Here is a 14,430-nt window from a genome sequence, read left to right on the forward strand (position 1 = left end):
TGGAAGTATGTGTTATCTCCACCTCTTCTGCTGCTACTTTTCTTGGTCCCTTTTGAGTTGTTTTTCACACTTCTCTGGAAATGTTTCAGTTCAGTTCAGTTCATAGAATCATAGAATCGTATTGTTAGAAGGGATCTCCAGGGCTATCTAGTAGAGATGGGCACGAATTGGAAAAAAACCCGAACTGTGCGGTTCGTGGTTCATTGCATTTTACGAACCACGAACTACAAACTTTCATGCACCTGCCCTGGTTCATGAACCGATTTGTTTGGTTTGTGAAAACATCACATCCAGATCAGCAAATCATCACTTGTCAGTCAGCAGAAGGTAACTTCCGGGTCAGCAGAAGGTCTGCAGGAAGTCCATCCTCTGTTGCCTAGGAAACTGATTGATCAGCGCCAGGGTGTCTGCAGTGAGGAACCAAAAGACAAACCAAATAGACCAGCCTGAAGTTCATGGAGGTTTGTCAGAAACGGGCTCTGATGAACTGCTGGTTCGCAAACCACGAACCGCTATCTCTACTATCTAGTCCAACCCCCTGCGCAGTGCAGGAAATTCACTGCTACTTTCCCCCTCACGCCCCCAATGACCCCTGCTCCATGCCCAGAAGATGGCAAAAAACCTTTAGGATCCCTAGCCAAACTTGTCTGGGGAAATTTGCTTCCGGCCCCGAAGTGGCGACCGGTATTACCTTGGGCATGTAAGAAGGGGCTTAAAGAATTAATTTAATCTAATTAATTAATTAAAAACATTGGTTTGCTGCCTTTCTACCCAAATAGAGTCTCCAAGATGGAGAACATAAAATCATTAAAAAATTCAAAGCAACATTTTAAACCATTTAAATTTCAAATTTAAAAAATGTAAAAAGATAATTTACTAAAAACACACAGACAACACCAAGAACTGGAAGAACAGCCAATAGTAATTATTGGGGTATGCCAAACAATACAGAAAAGCACTCACTGGTGGAAGACAATAATAGAGGGAGACAGATGGATCTCCCTGGGTAGGGAGTTCCAAAGTTTTGGTGCCATACCCAAGAAGGCCCTTTCTTGGGTTACAACCCATCTAGCCTCAGATGGCAGGTGCACCCAAACCAGGGCCTCTGAAGATGACCAGAGTGGACATGTAGGTTCATAGGACAGAAAACAGATCTTGAGGTACACTGGCCCCAAGCCATAGAGGGCACTGAAGGTAAATACCAGCACCTTGAATGGGGTCAAAAGCAAATTGGGAGCCAGTGTACATGGGACAAGACTGGAGCGAAATGGTCCCTACAACCAACTCCAGTCCACATTCTGGCTGCAACGTTCCGTACCAGCTGTTGTTCTGGATAGTCTCTAAGGGCAGCCCCATGTAGGATGCTTTGCAGTAATCTAATCTTGATGTTCAACTGTAATCCTGCTTTGGCACCTTCTCCCTTAATATTCCTACTATTTTCTGCCAGTAATGTAGTTTCATCTGCATATTGTTAATGTTCCTTCCAACAATTTTCACTCCACCTTCTTCTAGATCTAATCCATCTTTCCTTATGATATGCTCTGCATAGAGGTTGAACTTGTAGGGAGATTATATGCATCTTTGTTTGACACCTTTGCCAACTGGAAAACATTTGGTTTCTCCATATTCTGTCCTGACTGTAGCCTCTTGTCTAGAGTACAGATTGCGCATCAAAACAATCAGATGTTGTGGCACCCCCATTTCTTTTAAGACTCTTCATAGCTTTTCATGATCCACACAGTCAAAAGCTTTTCAGTAATCTATAAAAAACAGGCTGATTTTCTTCTGAAATTCCCTGGTATGTTAGCCATCATAAATTTGCAATGTGATCTCTGGTGCCTCTTCCTTTTCTGAATCCAGCTTGAATATCTGGCATTTCTTTTTTTTTAAAAAAAGGAATTTATAATTTATTAATAAAAATTGTACAACATGGTGTCAGCATTAATATCTGCTCAATACAAAAACTGACAATAACAAAATAAGTAACATGTACAGCCTCCTGAATTGCTTCCGACTGTCATCGTTGTTAAGTAAACACTGGACAGGCATTTAGGGAATTCCCAGACATTTAAAAAAAACAGATCTCAAAAGTATGGATTTCCTGGAACCATTTCTTGATCAACAAGATAATCCACCACTGGTAGCCAAATTTCTTGAAAAGATCTCTGATACGTTTCCAAATTTACATTTCTCATTTCATATATTGTTATCACCTGTACTCTGCTTTTGCAGCTGCAGCCCACCTTTTCACTCTGTTTTCTCCTTAAGAGCAACTAGTACCTTTCTTGGTGCATGCGTAATAGATTTCATATCTGATTTCAGCTTAACTTGGCATTGTCCTGGTAAACAGCCTAATCTTGGCAACACATCTGAGAACTGCTCTTTCGCTTTTTGCACAGCTAACTCTCTGTCTTCTGGGTTCATCAGTCTCAAACTCTTTTTCATGTTCAGTCCTTTATTGGCCTTCCAAACCAAAATTGATTTTGCATTTCTTTCTGCCACTATGCCAAAAGTACATAATCTTATTGTACTTGTTCCCTAGGATACATTTGCCCAACACGTTTAATGGATATCTCCCATATCCTGTCCAGGTTGCGAAACCAGCCTTTTCCAAATCTACATCTGATATCAGCTTGTGATATGCTTGGGCTGGTATACAGCTGACAGCAGCTCCTTTATCTAATTTGAACTCAATCACTTTCTTATTTTTCCTACTTTTATGCCCACCAATATTCCGTGTCCTCTCTCTGCTTGATTTGTGACTGATGCCAAAAATACTGCATCTGTGCTGCGATGTGTTTCCAGAGGTCCCTTTCCTTTCTGTATCTCTTCCTATTTCCTTAGGTTTTCCTTCTCTGCAGTCTACAGCTGTGCAACAGGATTTTTTTTGGTTTTGCATTTGTTGCACTTTTTACATTTTTTGCAGTATGTCTCAAATGCTGTGAACAGAACTGGGGGTTTCTGTCTCTCTTCTGCAGGTGTTTTGCCTCTAGCATTCCAGGCCTTGCACAGATCTCTGCCTTTTCGTTCATTGCTGATTTGAAACTGTCACAAATCAGTTCACTTGCCTTTGAAGTATCATTTACTTACTTACCTGGGAGCATGCATCAAATCGATATGGCAGGATCCATTTGGTTGCTGGTTTCAGTAGGCATGGAAAGAAACAAGATTTACAGGGAAAATAGCATACCATAGGAATGGTGCCCTATGTTGGAATAGGTGACTCAGCCTGCCTTTGGACACTGGGGGGCGCTGTATGTCTCTTTGAATGTAATGTATAAGTCTAGCAATTGGCCACTCTCTTGTCTAAGGTGGGAATGCCTACTCCTCTCTTGCCTCTGTGCCTCTTGGGAAATCTCTTTCTTCCCACATGGTCTTCCAAGGAGAAGGGTGTTAATCTTCTATGCTCCTCCTTGGAGCCCCTTGGAGCCAAGCTACAAGTGACGAATGACACTTGCCTGGCAAGTGAACAGACTCAGGGCCAAGCTACACATGACGAATGACACTTGAACAGCAAGTGTATTTCTCCCTGTTCACTTGCCCTCCACTCAATCCACTTGCCGTTCAAGTGTCATTCGTCATGTGTAGCTTGGCCCTCACGTGTATTCCTCTCTGTTCACTTGCTATTCACTTGCTCTCCATGTGATCAAGTGGAGGGCAAGCGGTGTGCAAGTGAACAGGGAGGAATACACGTGAGTCTGTCCACTTGCCAGGCAAGTGTCATTCGTCACTTGTAGCTCGGCTCTTTGTCTACATTCTCACACCAACAAAACAAGGGAGAGCCGAAGGCTCGAGGAAGCGCGCCAAAAAAGCAATAGACACCAATTTTTTTCGCGGTACATTCTGTCAGGGCTTGCCGCCGCTGCCGCTGGGTGTGGCACTGGGCGGTCTGCTCCTGACGTCATAGGGGGGCCAGGGATGCTGCAGGGCCCTGCTCTGTGAAAGGAGGGGCGGTATACCTCACCCAGACTCCCTCTCAGTCCACTCGCTGGCCTGCTCAACCTGGCCTGCTTACCTCCTGTGTCCTTCTTCATCCCTTCCTTCCAGAACTCTCCTCCAAACCTCCACTCTTGCATTTCACCGCTCTCACTCCACATTATCACTCCTTACTCACATCCACCACCCCAGGGCTCTTCCCAGCCAGCTTTTATAGGGCTTCCTTCTACTGTCCCACCCCTCTTCCAGCCCGGTCTTGGGCTGCACCAAGCAGTTGCAGCTGGGGTAGCTGATCTGGCCCCACTGACCAGCACCAGCTGTGCCTTGTTCCCTGGCTGCCCAGCCTCCCTGCCTTGGCTGATTGCTGAAGGCCTGTCCAGCTGCAGTCCCCTGGCTAGCAGCTCGGCCTCCCTGGCTGAGCTGATGGCTGAAGGTGGGTCCAGCTGCGGCTCCTTGGCTTGTTGCCCAGGGCTTCCTGCAGAGTGCCTCCAATAGCCCCACCTGGAGTGGCTTGGCTTTTGGCAACTCCTGGGCCAGGCTACTATTTTCTAGCTGGGGCGTGGCTTTGGGCTGTTGGGGCTGCTGCTGCTTCTCCTCCTTAGGTAAGGTCTTTGGGTGGGTGACTGCTGGGCCCCCAATCCCTCTGCCCTTGCCCCCTTCCGCCTTGCTTAGTCCCCTTTCCTTCCCCAGGGGAGTGGGACTCGCTGGCTTCTCTCTGTCTCCCCCTGACTCCTGAGGCCCTGGGCCTTTGCCCCTTGCCCCTGGCGCCGGCAGGTTCTGGCTCCATTTGCCCGTGGGAGGGGATGACCTGCTGTCCCCCGGCTGCCCCCTCTGCTTGCCAGTCAGACCGGTTGACCTACTGTCTGCTGGCTGACCAGTTGACCTGCTGGCTGCTGGCTGCCCCCTCTGTTTGCCCGTCAGCCCAGTTGACCTGCTGTTCCCTCTTGTCAAGTCTGGGGGCTGGGGCTCAGACCCCGGACACACCTCCCCGCTTGGCTTTGAGTTGTGGGGGTCTGGTTCAGCCTCGAACATGCGGGACATGAAGTCCGCGTCCACATGCCGTGCCCCCTGGCGGTATTTGACGGTGAATTGGAAGGGTAGGAGGGAGAGGTACCACCGCAGCACCCTGGGGTTGTGCGCCTTCATGCGATGGAGCCACTGCAGGGGTGCATGGTCTGTCAGCAGTACAAAGGGGTTGTTGGCCAGGTAGTACTGCAGGGCCCCCACTGCCCACTTGACCGCTAGGGCCTCCCGCTCCACCGTGGCATAGCGCTTCTCGGCGGGCTGGAGCTTCCGGCTTAGGAACAGAATCGGGACATCCACGCCATCCCGCTCCTGGGTCAGCACGGCCCCGAGGCCGGTGTCCGAGGCGTCCGTGGCCAGTGTGAAGGGCCGGTCAAAGTCTGGGTTCCATAGGGCAGTGGCATTGGAGAGGGCTGACCGCAGGTCCTTAAAAGCTGCCTCTAGTTCTGGGGTCCACCGGACTTGGTTGGGCAGCCCCTTCCTCAAGCTGTCTGTCAGGGGCGCCGCTCGGGAGGCAAAGTGGGGGATGAACCACCCGTAATACCCCAGTAGTCCTAGGAATCGCCGAACCTGCTTCTTGGTCTTGGGCTGTGGGGCGTCAGCTATTGAGGCCACCTTGTCCGGTGGTGGCCTGACTCGTCCTCCCCCGACCACAAAGCCCAGGTATTGGAGTTCCCGGAACCCCAGGTGGCTTTTCTTTGGGTTGGCCCGCAGTCCGGCCTGTTGAAGGGCTCTCAAGACTGACTCCAGGTGCTGGAGATGGGTGGGCCAGTCCGGGCTAAAGACAATGATGTCGTCAATGTAGGCCATTGCGTATGCCCGGCACTCGCCCAGCACCTGGTCCACTAGTCGCTGGAACGTGGCTGCTGCACCATGGAGACCGAAAGGCATTTTCTTAAATTGAAAAAGACCTTGGGGGGTGGCGAAGGCTGTTTTCTCCCGATCTTCAGGTCGCACGGGCACCTGCCAGTACCCCTTGGTTAAATCGAGAGCTGACAGGTAGCGAGCGGACCCCAGGTGATCCACCAGCACATCTGCTCGGGGCATGGGGTAGGCGTCAAACTTGGCCACCTTATTCAGCTCTCGGTAATCGACGCAGAAGCGGGTGGTCCCGTCCGGCTTGGGCACCAAGACTATTGGACTCCTCCAGGCACTCTGTGAGGGCTCAATCACCCCCAGCTGGAGCATCTCGTCCGTCTCCTTTTCCACCGCCTCCCACCGCTTTCTAGGGATGGGTCACCACGTAGCCCGAGCCGCCTGCCCTGGCTCGGTTGGGATGGCATGCTGTATCAGGCTGGTGCTACCTGGTCTGCGGGAGAAGACGCCTGGTACCCGGGCCCATAGAGCCTGTAGCTGGGCCCGCTGAGTTGGGTCGAGCTGGGGGTCCACCTTGGGCTCCTCGAATTCTGGGCCTTCTGTGGTCCACGGCAGCTCACTGGACGGGAGTTCCAGGGGGTCCTCCGCCAGCTGGCACTCCTCGCTGTCCCGCTCGTACCACCTCTTCAGCAGGTTCACGTGGAGCGTCTTCCTCTGGCGTCGACGAGGCCCACACTGGACCTCGTAGGTGGTAGGTCCTAGTACCTTTGTCACCACATAGGGGCCTCGCCAGGGGTCCCCCTCCTCCCTGGGAAAAACTGTGCGGTGGACGAGGACCTTCTCCCCCAGCTGGAAGGTTCTCTGTCGCGTACCCCGGTCGTACGCGGCCTTCTGGTGTGCCTGGGCGTGGGCCAGCCATCGGCCTGCTTCTGCTTGGAACTGCTGCACCCGCTCGCGGAGTTGGCTCACGTATTCCTGGACTGGGGGAGCTGGGGGGCTGGCTTGGGGGCCCCATTGCTCCACCAGGCGGGAGAGCATTCCTCGTGGCTTTCGCCCATACAGCAGTTCAAATGGGCTAAAGCCAGTGGAGGCCTGGGGGGTCTCTCGGAGGGCAAACATCAGGGGGTCGATATACAGGTCCCACTGGTGAGGTTTGTCATGCGTCATCTTTTTCAGGGCCTCCTTAACAGTCTGATTCAGGCGCTCTGCCAATCCATCTGTTTGGGGGTGGTAGGCAGAGGTGAACACCTGCCGGATCCCCAAGTTCTGACAGAGCTGACGCATGGCCTTTGCTCGGAAGGGCCCTCCCCGGTCTGTCAAGATTTCGCTGGGCAGCCCCACCATTGCGAACAGCTTGGACAACGCCTGGACCACCCCCGGGGTCTGCATAGTTTTCAAAGGAATGACCTCTGGGAAACGTGTGGCGTAGTCCACGATCACCAGGGCAAAACGGTAGCCCCGGGGTGTGCGTGGCAGTGGGCCGATAAAGTCCATCGCTATCCGCTGGAAGGGCACCCCCATCACTGGCAGCGGGGAAAGAGGGGCCTTTGGCGGGCGTCTCGCTGCCACCCTCTGGCAGGTGGGGCATGAGCGGCAGTATGCCTCCACGTCCGCATTCACCGAGGGCCAGAAGAAACGCTCGAGGATCTTCCTCAGGGTCTTGTGGTGCCCCAGGTGCCCGGCCCAAGCGTGCTCATGGGCGGTGCGGAGGACCTCCGACCGATAGCCTGCTGGCACAAGTAGTTGGCAGACCTCTCCCTGGCCATTCGGGGCACGAGCTATGCGAACCCAAACCCCTCCTTGCTTCTCGATGCGAGGGAGCCGTTGGGACCTCCGTTCATCCCGCACCTGCTCCTCCTCACGAGCGGCTGTCTCTCGCAAGCGCTGCAAGGACTCATCCGCCCCTTGAGCATCACGGAATGGGCGGTCTGCTGGGGGTCCAGCTGGGTCTTCAGTCCGTGGTTCTGCCCCTGGTCTGGTGGAGGGACCCTCTCCCGGGTCGTCGGCCTCCTCCACTTGCAGAGTGGTGGCAACTTGTGGGTCTGTCAATTCCCATGCCACCTCCCGCCGAGGCCTGGCGATCCCTGGGGCGTCTCTTCCCGATTTCTTCGCTGCCTGCTGGAGGAGCCTGAAGAACCCCGGGGCATCTCTTCCCAGCAGCATTGGCACAGGTAGGTGAGCTACCTGGGCAATTTCCATTTGGTGGCAGACCCCTAGGTACTCTACCGTGATTAGGGCCGTCGGGTACGGCTGGGTGCAGCCCATCACATCCGTCACCGGGATCTAGCGGTGCACTGGGGTGGCAGCTGGGAGGAGTTGGGGCCGAATTGCTGAGACTGCGCTCCCAGAGTCCAACAGGGCTTGTAGGATCAGCTGGCCTATCCTCACGGTGGCGCATAGACTCAGCACCTGCTTGCCAGGTGGTGGGTTACTTTCCCAAGCCAACGCACATACCACTGGTGAGGAGGCTGTGGGTGTGCAGGCTTGCATCCGCTGCTCCACGGCCTGCATTAGTTCTGCCTGAGCTGTTTGGAAGGCCGCCTCCAACTTCCTCCACATCCTGTCCAAGCATTCCTCCAGCCACAGTCTGAGGTCTGCTGGGGCTACGGCATTGGGATACATCCCTTCGACTGGCGCCTGCGTCGGAACGGCTTTCCCCGTACGGGCCACCAACTTGTCAGGGCTTGCCGCCGCTGCCGCTGGGTGTGGCACTGGGCGGTCTGCTCCTGACGTCATAGGGGGGCCAGGGATGCTGCAGGGCCCTGCTCTGTGAAAGGAGGGGTGGTATACCTCACCCAGACTCCCTCTCAGTCCACTCGCTGGCCTGCTCAACCTGGCCTGCTTACCTCCTGTGTCCTTCTTCATCCCCTCCTTCCAGAACTCTCCTCCAAACCTCCACTCTTGCATTGCACCGCTCTCACTCCACATTATCACTCCTTACTCACATCCACCACCCCAGGGCTCTTCCCAGCCAGCTTTTATAGGGCTTCCTTCTACTGTCCCACCCCTCTTCCAGCCCGGTCTTGGGCTGCACCAAGCAGTTGCAGCTGGGGTAGCTGATCTGGCCCCACTGACCAGCACCAGCTGTGCCTTGTTCCCTGGCTGCCCAGCCTCCCTGCCTTGGCTGATTGCTGAAGGCCTGTCCAGCTGCAGTCCCCTGGCTAGCAGCTCGGCCTCCCTGGCTGAGCTGATGGCTGAAGGTGGGTCCAGCTGCGGCTCCTTGGCTTGTTGCCCAGGGCTTCCTGCAGAGTGCCTCCAATAGCCCCACCTGGAGTGGCTTGGCTTTTGGCAACTCCTGGGCCAGGCTACTATTTTCTAGCTGGGGCGTGGCTTTGGGCTGTTGGGGCTGCTGCTGCTTCTCCTCCTTAGGTAAGGTCTTTGGGTGGGTGACTGCTGGGCCCCCAATCCCTCTGCCCTTGCCCCCTTCTGCCTTGCTTAGTCCCCTTTCCTTCCCCAGGGGAGTGGGACTCGCTGGCTTCTCTCTGTCTCCCCCTGACTCCTGAGGCCCTGGGCCTTTGCCCCTTGCCCCTGGCACTGACAGGTTCTGGCCCCATTTGCCCATGGGAGGGGATGACCTGCTGTCCCCCGGCTGTCCCCTCTGTTTGCCCGTCAGCCTGGTTGACCTGCTGTTCCCTCTTGTCAAGTCTGGGGGCTGGGGCTCAGACCCCGGACACATTCTCACACCTACAACCTTGCTGCCTTCTTTTTCAGACCGTGGTATTAGACTAGGGAATGTAGCTCTTTAGATTATGATCTTTCCTCTTCTAATACAAGATATTGCTATGAAAGAAATCTGCTACAATAAAACTGTAAATTGTATCTTTCTATGATTTTATCTGAAGATTAATTAATGCATGTTTTAAGGGTTTAAACGCTTCTGCCTAAATGACTCTGCTATGTTACTCTGCTATGTTACTCTGCTATGTTAGTAAACTAAACCAAACAAAAAAATATATTCTCAATACCCTACCCAACAGCCTTCACTGAGATTTATTGCAAGTATGAGCAAAGAACTGTAAGCAAACAACTATTTATTTGTCCCATTGGATTGTATGTAAATTTTCTATTTACAATATTGTCACACATTTATTTATTTATTTATTTATTTATTGTCCACATTTCTCATTGGGACTCAAGGCAGATTACATAGTATGAGATTAGTACATTTCCGTACATTGTCAAGGACATTTGCATAAACAATGCCGTAGGGTAAATAAATAGAAGTTTACAGAGACAGAGCATTAGCAAGGATCCAATACAGGGTTGAAGAATTGCCGAAACAGAACATAATCGATTCTAGGACTGACATTAGACAACATGAAGCACAGGTAGTTTACAGAAGAACATATTTAAAGCAACCGATAATATGTAAGGCAACATAGTGGTGAAGTCTATGGTTCCTAATGCATTAACAAAGCATATGAGACCCCCCTCCCTACAATACCACCCTCCTAGATGAGAAACAAGCCTTTCTGGATAATTTGGTTTTGCATCGTTTGTGGAAAGCTAGGAGCGTGGGGGCTCTCCTGACCTCCTCAGGCAGGCCGTTCCACAGGGTAGGGGCCACCACAGAGAAAGCCCGTGTACAGGCTGCTATATAGAGACTGTTTACACTTGATTAACTGTTTATCCACGTGGGATTATTATCCCAATGGTCTTAACGCACAACTGGGCAGATGCTTGATTGTTCTCCCAACTTCTTGATTAAGCTATGCTGGGGAGTAGAGGGAGTCTGGCCAACTTATTATCCTTCCTTATTGTCCCGGTATGGACGAATAGGTGCAGGGGAGCCCCGGAGTCTGAATTGGTCCTTGATTAACATTTCTGTAGAGCTTCCAGGCAGGTGGCTACTCCCAGCCCGGAGAACCCAGGGCAGCCTCTGCCTAGTCCAAGGACCTCATTTTGATATTAAGCCAACTGATTTGCCCAGGCCAGAGAGTCTTCTGAAAGGGCAAATATTAGGGGTTTCTGTTGGAGAATCTGGTTGGTCTTTCAGGTGCTACTGGACTGAATCTTGGGTTCAGGTTAGAACTTTTGAATCTGATTGGAAGGTTTAAGTTTTAGGGTAGTGGAAGGTCAAAAGAAGTCCAAATATGGGCAGGGTTATGAACAGAACACAGGGGGAGGGGTATGTCATACAACACCTGGAGACTAAGTTAAAAATATGGGGAAAAGTCAACCTGGAATGGTTAGCTTACCTGCCTAGAATACGTGCTTGGGCTAACTTAACAAATGACGGGGCAGATGCTTGATGGCTCTTCTGACCTCTTGATTAAGCTATGCAGGGGAGTGGAGGAGGTCTGGCCTACTTGGGGGACTTTTTAAAATTATCCTTCCTTATTGTCCCCATATGGAGAAAAGGGTGCCGGGCATCCCTGGAATCTAAGGGGACCTCTTGATTAACATTTCTGTGTCACTTCAAGGCAGGTGGCTACTCCCAACTCGGATGGCCCATGGGCAGCTTCTGCCTAGTCCAAGGACCTCGTTTTGATATTAAACCATATTGGTTTGATATTAAGCCATACGTTTATCCAGGCCCAAGAGGCTTCTGAAAGGGCAAATATTAGGGGTTCCTGTCAGCAAACCTGTTATGGAATATTGTAGCTCTAGAGAGGGAGAATTTGACACACGCAACCAAGAGAGAGAATTAACATTGACTAATGCTGCTGTCCAGGGGCATGTCGGCCACCAGTACGTGAGTGGGTACACAATAGGGCAAGCAACGCTCCTTGTGTGAGGGTTTGGAATATGGAAAACTGGGGGTATGGCAGGGCCGAAGGCACATCACTCCATGCACAAATGCCACACTGAAACAGAATCAGAAGTCCATGGGTTTGAGGATTGTGTTCCCAGCAGGGACCTCACAGCTGACATGTGACTGCCTGAATGAAAGTGACGAATGACACTTGCCTGGCAAGTGAACAGACTCACGTGTCTTCCTCCCTGCTCACTTGCCATTCACTTGCATTTTACTTGATCAAGTGGAGAGCAAGTGAATGGCAAGTGAACAGGGAGGAATACACATGAGTCTGTTCACTTGCCAGGCCAGTGTCATTCATCACTTGTAGCTTGGCTCTGTGGGCCAAGCTACAAGTTATGAATGAATGACACTTGAACGGCAAGTGTATTTCTCCCTGTTCACTTGCCCTCCACTCAATCCACTTGCCCTTCAAGTGTAATTCATCACTTGTAGCTCGGCCCTGAGATGCAACCTGTGAAAACCTGTGACATGTACCTTGTTCCTCATTCCCTCAGGAATCACATGGCCAGTTGTTGGCAGAGGCAAAAAGGGCTGTCAAGTCACAGCTGGCTTATGGCCGACCTCTGCTGGGGTGTTCAAAGCAAGAGACTAGCAGAGGAGGTGGTTTGCCATTGCCTGCCTGTGAAGAACGACCTTGATCTTCCATGGCTGAGCCTGTTTAGCTTCCAAGAGCTAACACAATCAGGCTAGCCTGAGCCATTCGGGTCAGGCTCTTCGCTGGTTGTAAAATGCTGGTTGGGGACTAGCCTTTGCCCAGAGAATCCTGGGAAAGAGAGGCTGCCGTAGCTTCCCACTGAGGAGACATGACCAGAGACCCCCCTACATAAAGAGCCCAGACATGGGGATGCTCCTCGGGCAGGACTGTGTGTGGCCTGGTCTCTGCCTTCTATAAACTGCCCGGCCAGTGAGGCCGTGTCCTGCACATCTTGCCTTGCCTAATGCCTTGATCTCTCCTCCTCAGATCACTTTCACCTTTGAGCCGGCAAGCAGTGGCACCGATGTGACGGTGAAGAGTGGCGACACTCAGTCTAAGTTCACCAGCCCAGTAAACCTGGGCTACATAGGATACATGAAAGCGGAAGGAGATTTCAAGTTCTCCTCTGCCCTCTTGGAGTGAGTTCAGTTGTGCCAGCCCGTGCCTCCCTTCTGGCTGCAGATGAGTCTGCCAATAAACCAGCATTTGCTTCTTGACCACTACGTGAACCTGGCCTCTTTCTTGTCACGCTTCTTCTTTCTGGAATCCTTTTACATAATGTTATCATTCAAATACTGGTTTTGGTGCAAGTTTTACCAAGCTATTCCTTGGCTTGCAGCTCCTCCGCTGCTGCACCTCACACTCTTTTTTTCCCACTGTGTACTGAGTGAATTGAGATCAGCACAAAGAAAACAGGTAGTGGTGTGCAAATGAGCCAGTCAGCCCCATGAGATCTAGTGACACGCACCCAAAAACTTCTTGAAGTGTCAGTATTTAAAATGGAGCCTGGAACACATTTTCACATTTAGATGGACATTTTATTTATTTATTTATTTATTTATTTACTTATTTATTTTGTAGTCCACGTTTACTGATGCAAATCATTCTCCAACATGGACACAGGATGGGAAGTGCTGCTTATGCTGAGATTCTGCCTGTCGCACAACTGTTCCTGGCACGAGACCCTTGCCCAGGAATCAATGGGAAAGCCATCGAGAAGGGGATGGGACCAAATGGAAGCAAGAGAGAGGAGCCCGGGGGAGTTCCCAGGGATGAAAAGCCCAAAGATGAGAGGCAGCCGGGAGGCAGAAGGTTTATTGGCACATGCAAGGACTAGCCTGGGAGTTTGAGCAATGGGAGAGGAAGCCCAGACAGAAAGACATTCCTAGTAGGAAAGCAAACTACCTATTACCTAAAGACAGGAATAAACAGGTGGATTAGAATTGTGGCCACAAGAGGGAGCCATTGCCACTTCCTAAAAGACCATTTATGATCTCAGGGTTGTACACAGTTACAGTTTTAAAGCTTACAAAGCATGGTATCATAGGGTTTCCAACTCCAGCCAGGAAAATTCCTGGAGACTTGGGGGTGGAGTCTGGGGAGGGACCTCAGCAGGATCTAATGCTGTAGAGTTCACCCTCCTGGCCATGTCTTTCCTCTGAGTGAACTGATCTCTGTAGTCTGGAGATCAGCTGTAATTCTGGGATACCTCCAGCCCTACCTGGCGGTGGGTAAGCCCAATCATGACCCATCCCAGAGACAGACAAAATTTCCAATGAATTCGTCAGTAGAGCATTTTAAATTGGTTTGATAGGATTTGGATCTTCAAAAGAATTCTTCACAGCCTCACCAAAGTATGGTTTGGAAGGAAATGTGTCAGAAACCAGAATTCTTAAATAGATATGAAACCAGTACATATATTTGTAGTACAATCATGCCCTACAGGGCATGGCACAGATTTTCAGCCAGGCTCTTTGCCACCAACAGGGCAGCAGAAACATCTGTATGCCCAACGCGACAAGAGATAAGAGACCCAGTAATAAAATAGATTTTGGCACAAAGATGGAGAGATAAGACCCCGTGTAAGATCCCATCCATGTCCAGACCCCACCCTCCATAGATAGTTGCCTAAAAACCAGATAAGAACACCAAGATCCCCACCCCACCCCCAACTTTTGGAATTTCTGCTGCAGAAGAATGGAAAGGGGTTGTTTTTTTTTTGTGACTGAGGACTGCAGCAGAATATGTTCCTGGGTCCAAAACATCCCAAGCATTAGTCGACAAACCAAAGGAAGGGACACAGACCAAAAGAACATTCATGGGAGGTTGGAAGTGGGGGGGAATGGGCAGGTATTGTTGGTTCATAAAATTGGACCAAAGCCTGCAAGTAGCTCCTGCAATCTCATCAAGCTTTGCCTAC

The sequence above is a fragment of the Eublepharis macularius genome, chromosome 3 (assembly GCF_028583425.1).
Source record: "Eublepharis macularius isolate TG4126 chromosome 3, MPM_Emac_v1.0, whole genome shotgun sequence".
Taxonomy (NCBI): domain Eukaryota; kingdom Metazoa; phylum Chordata; class Lepidosauria; order Squamata; family Eublepharidae; genus Eublepharis; species Eublepharis macularius.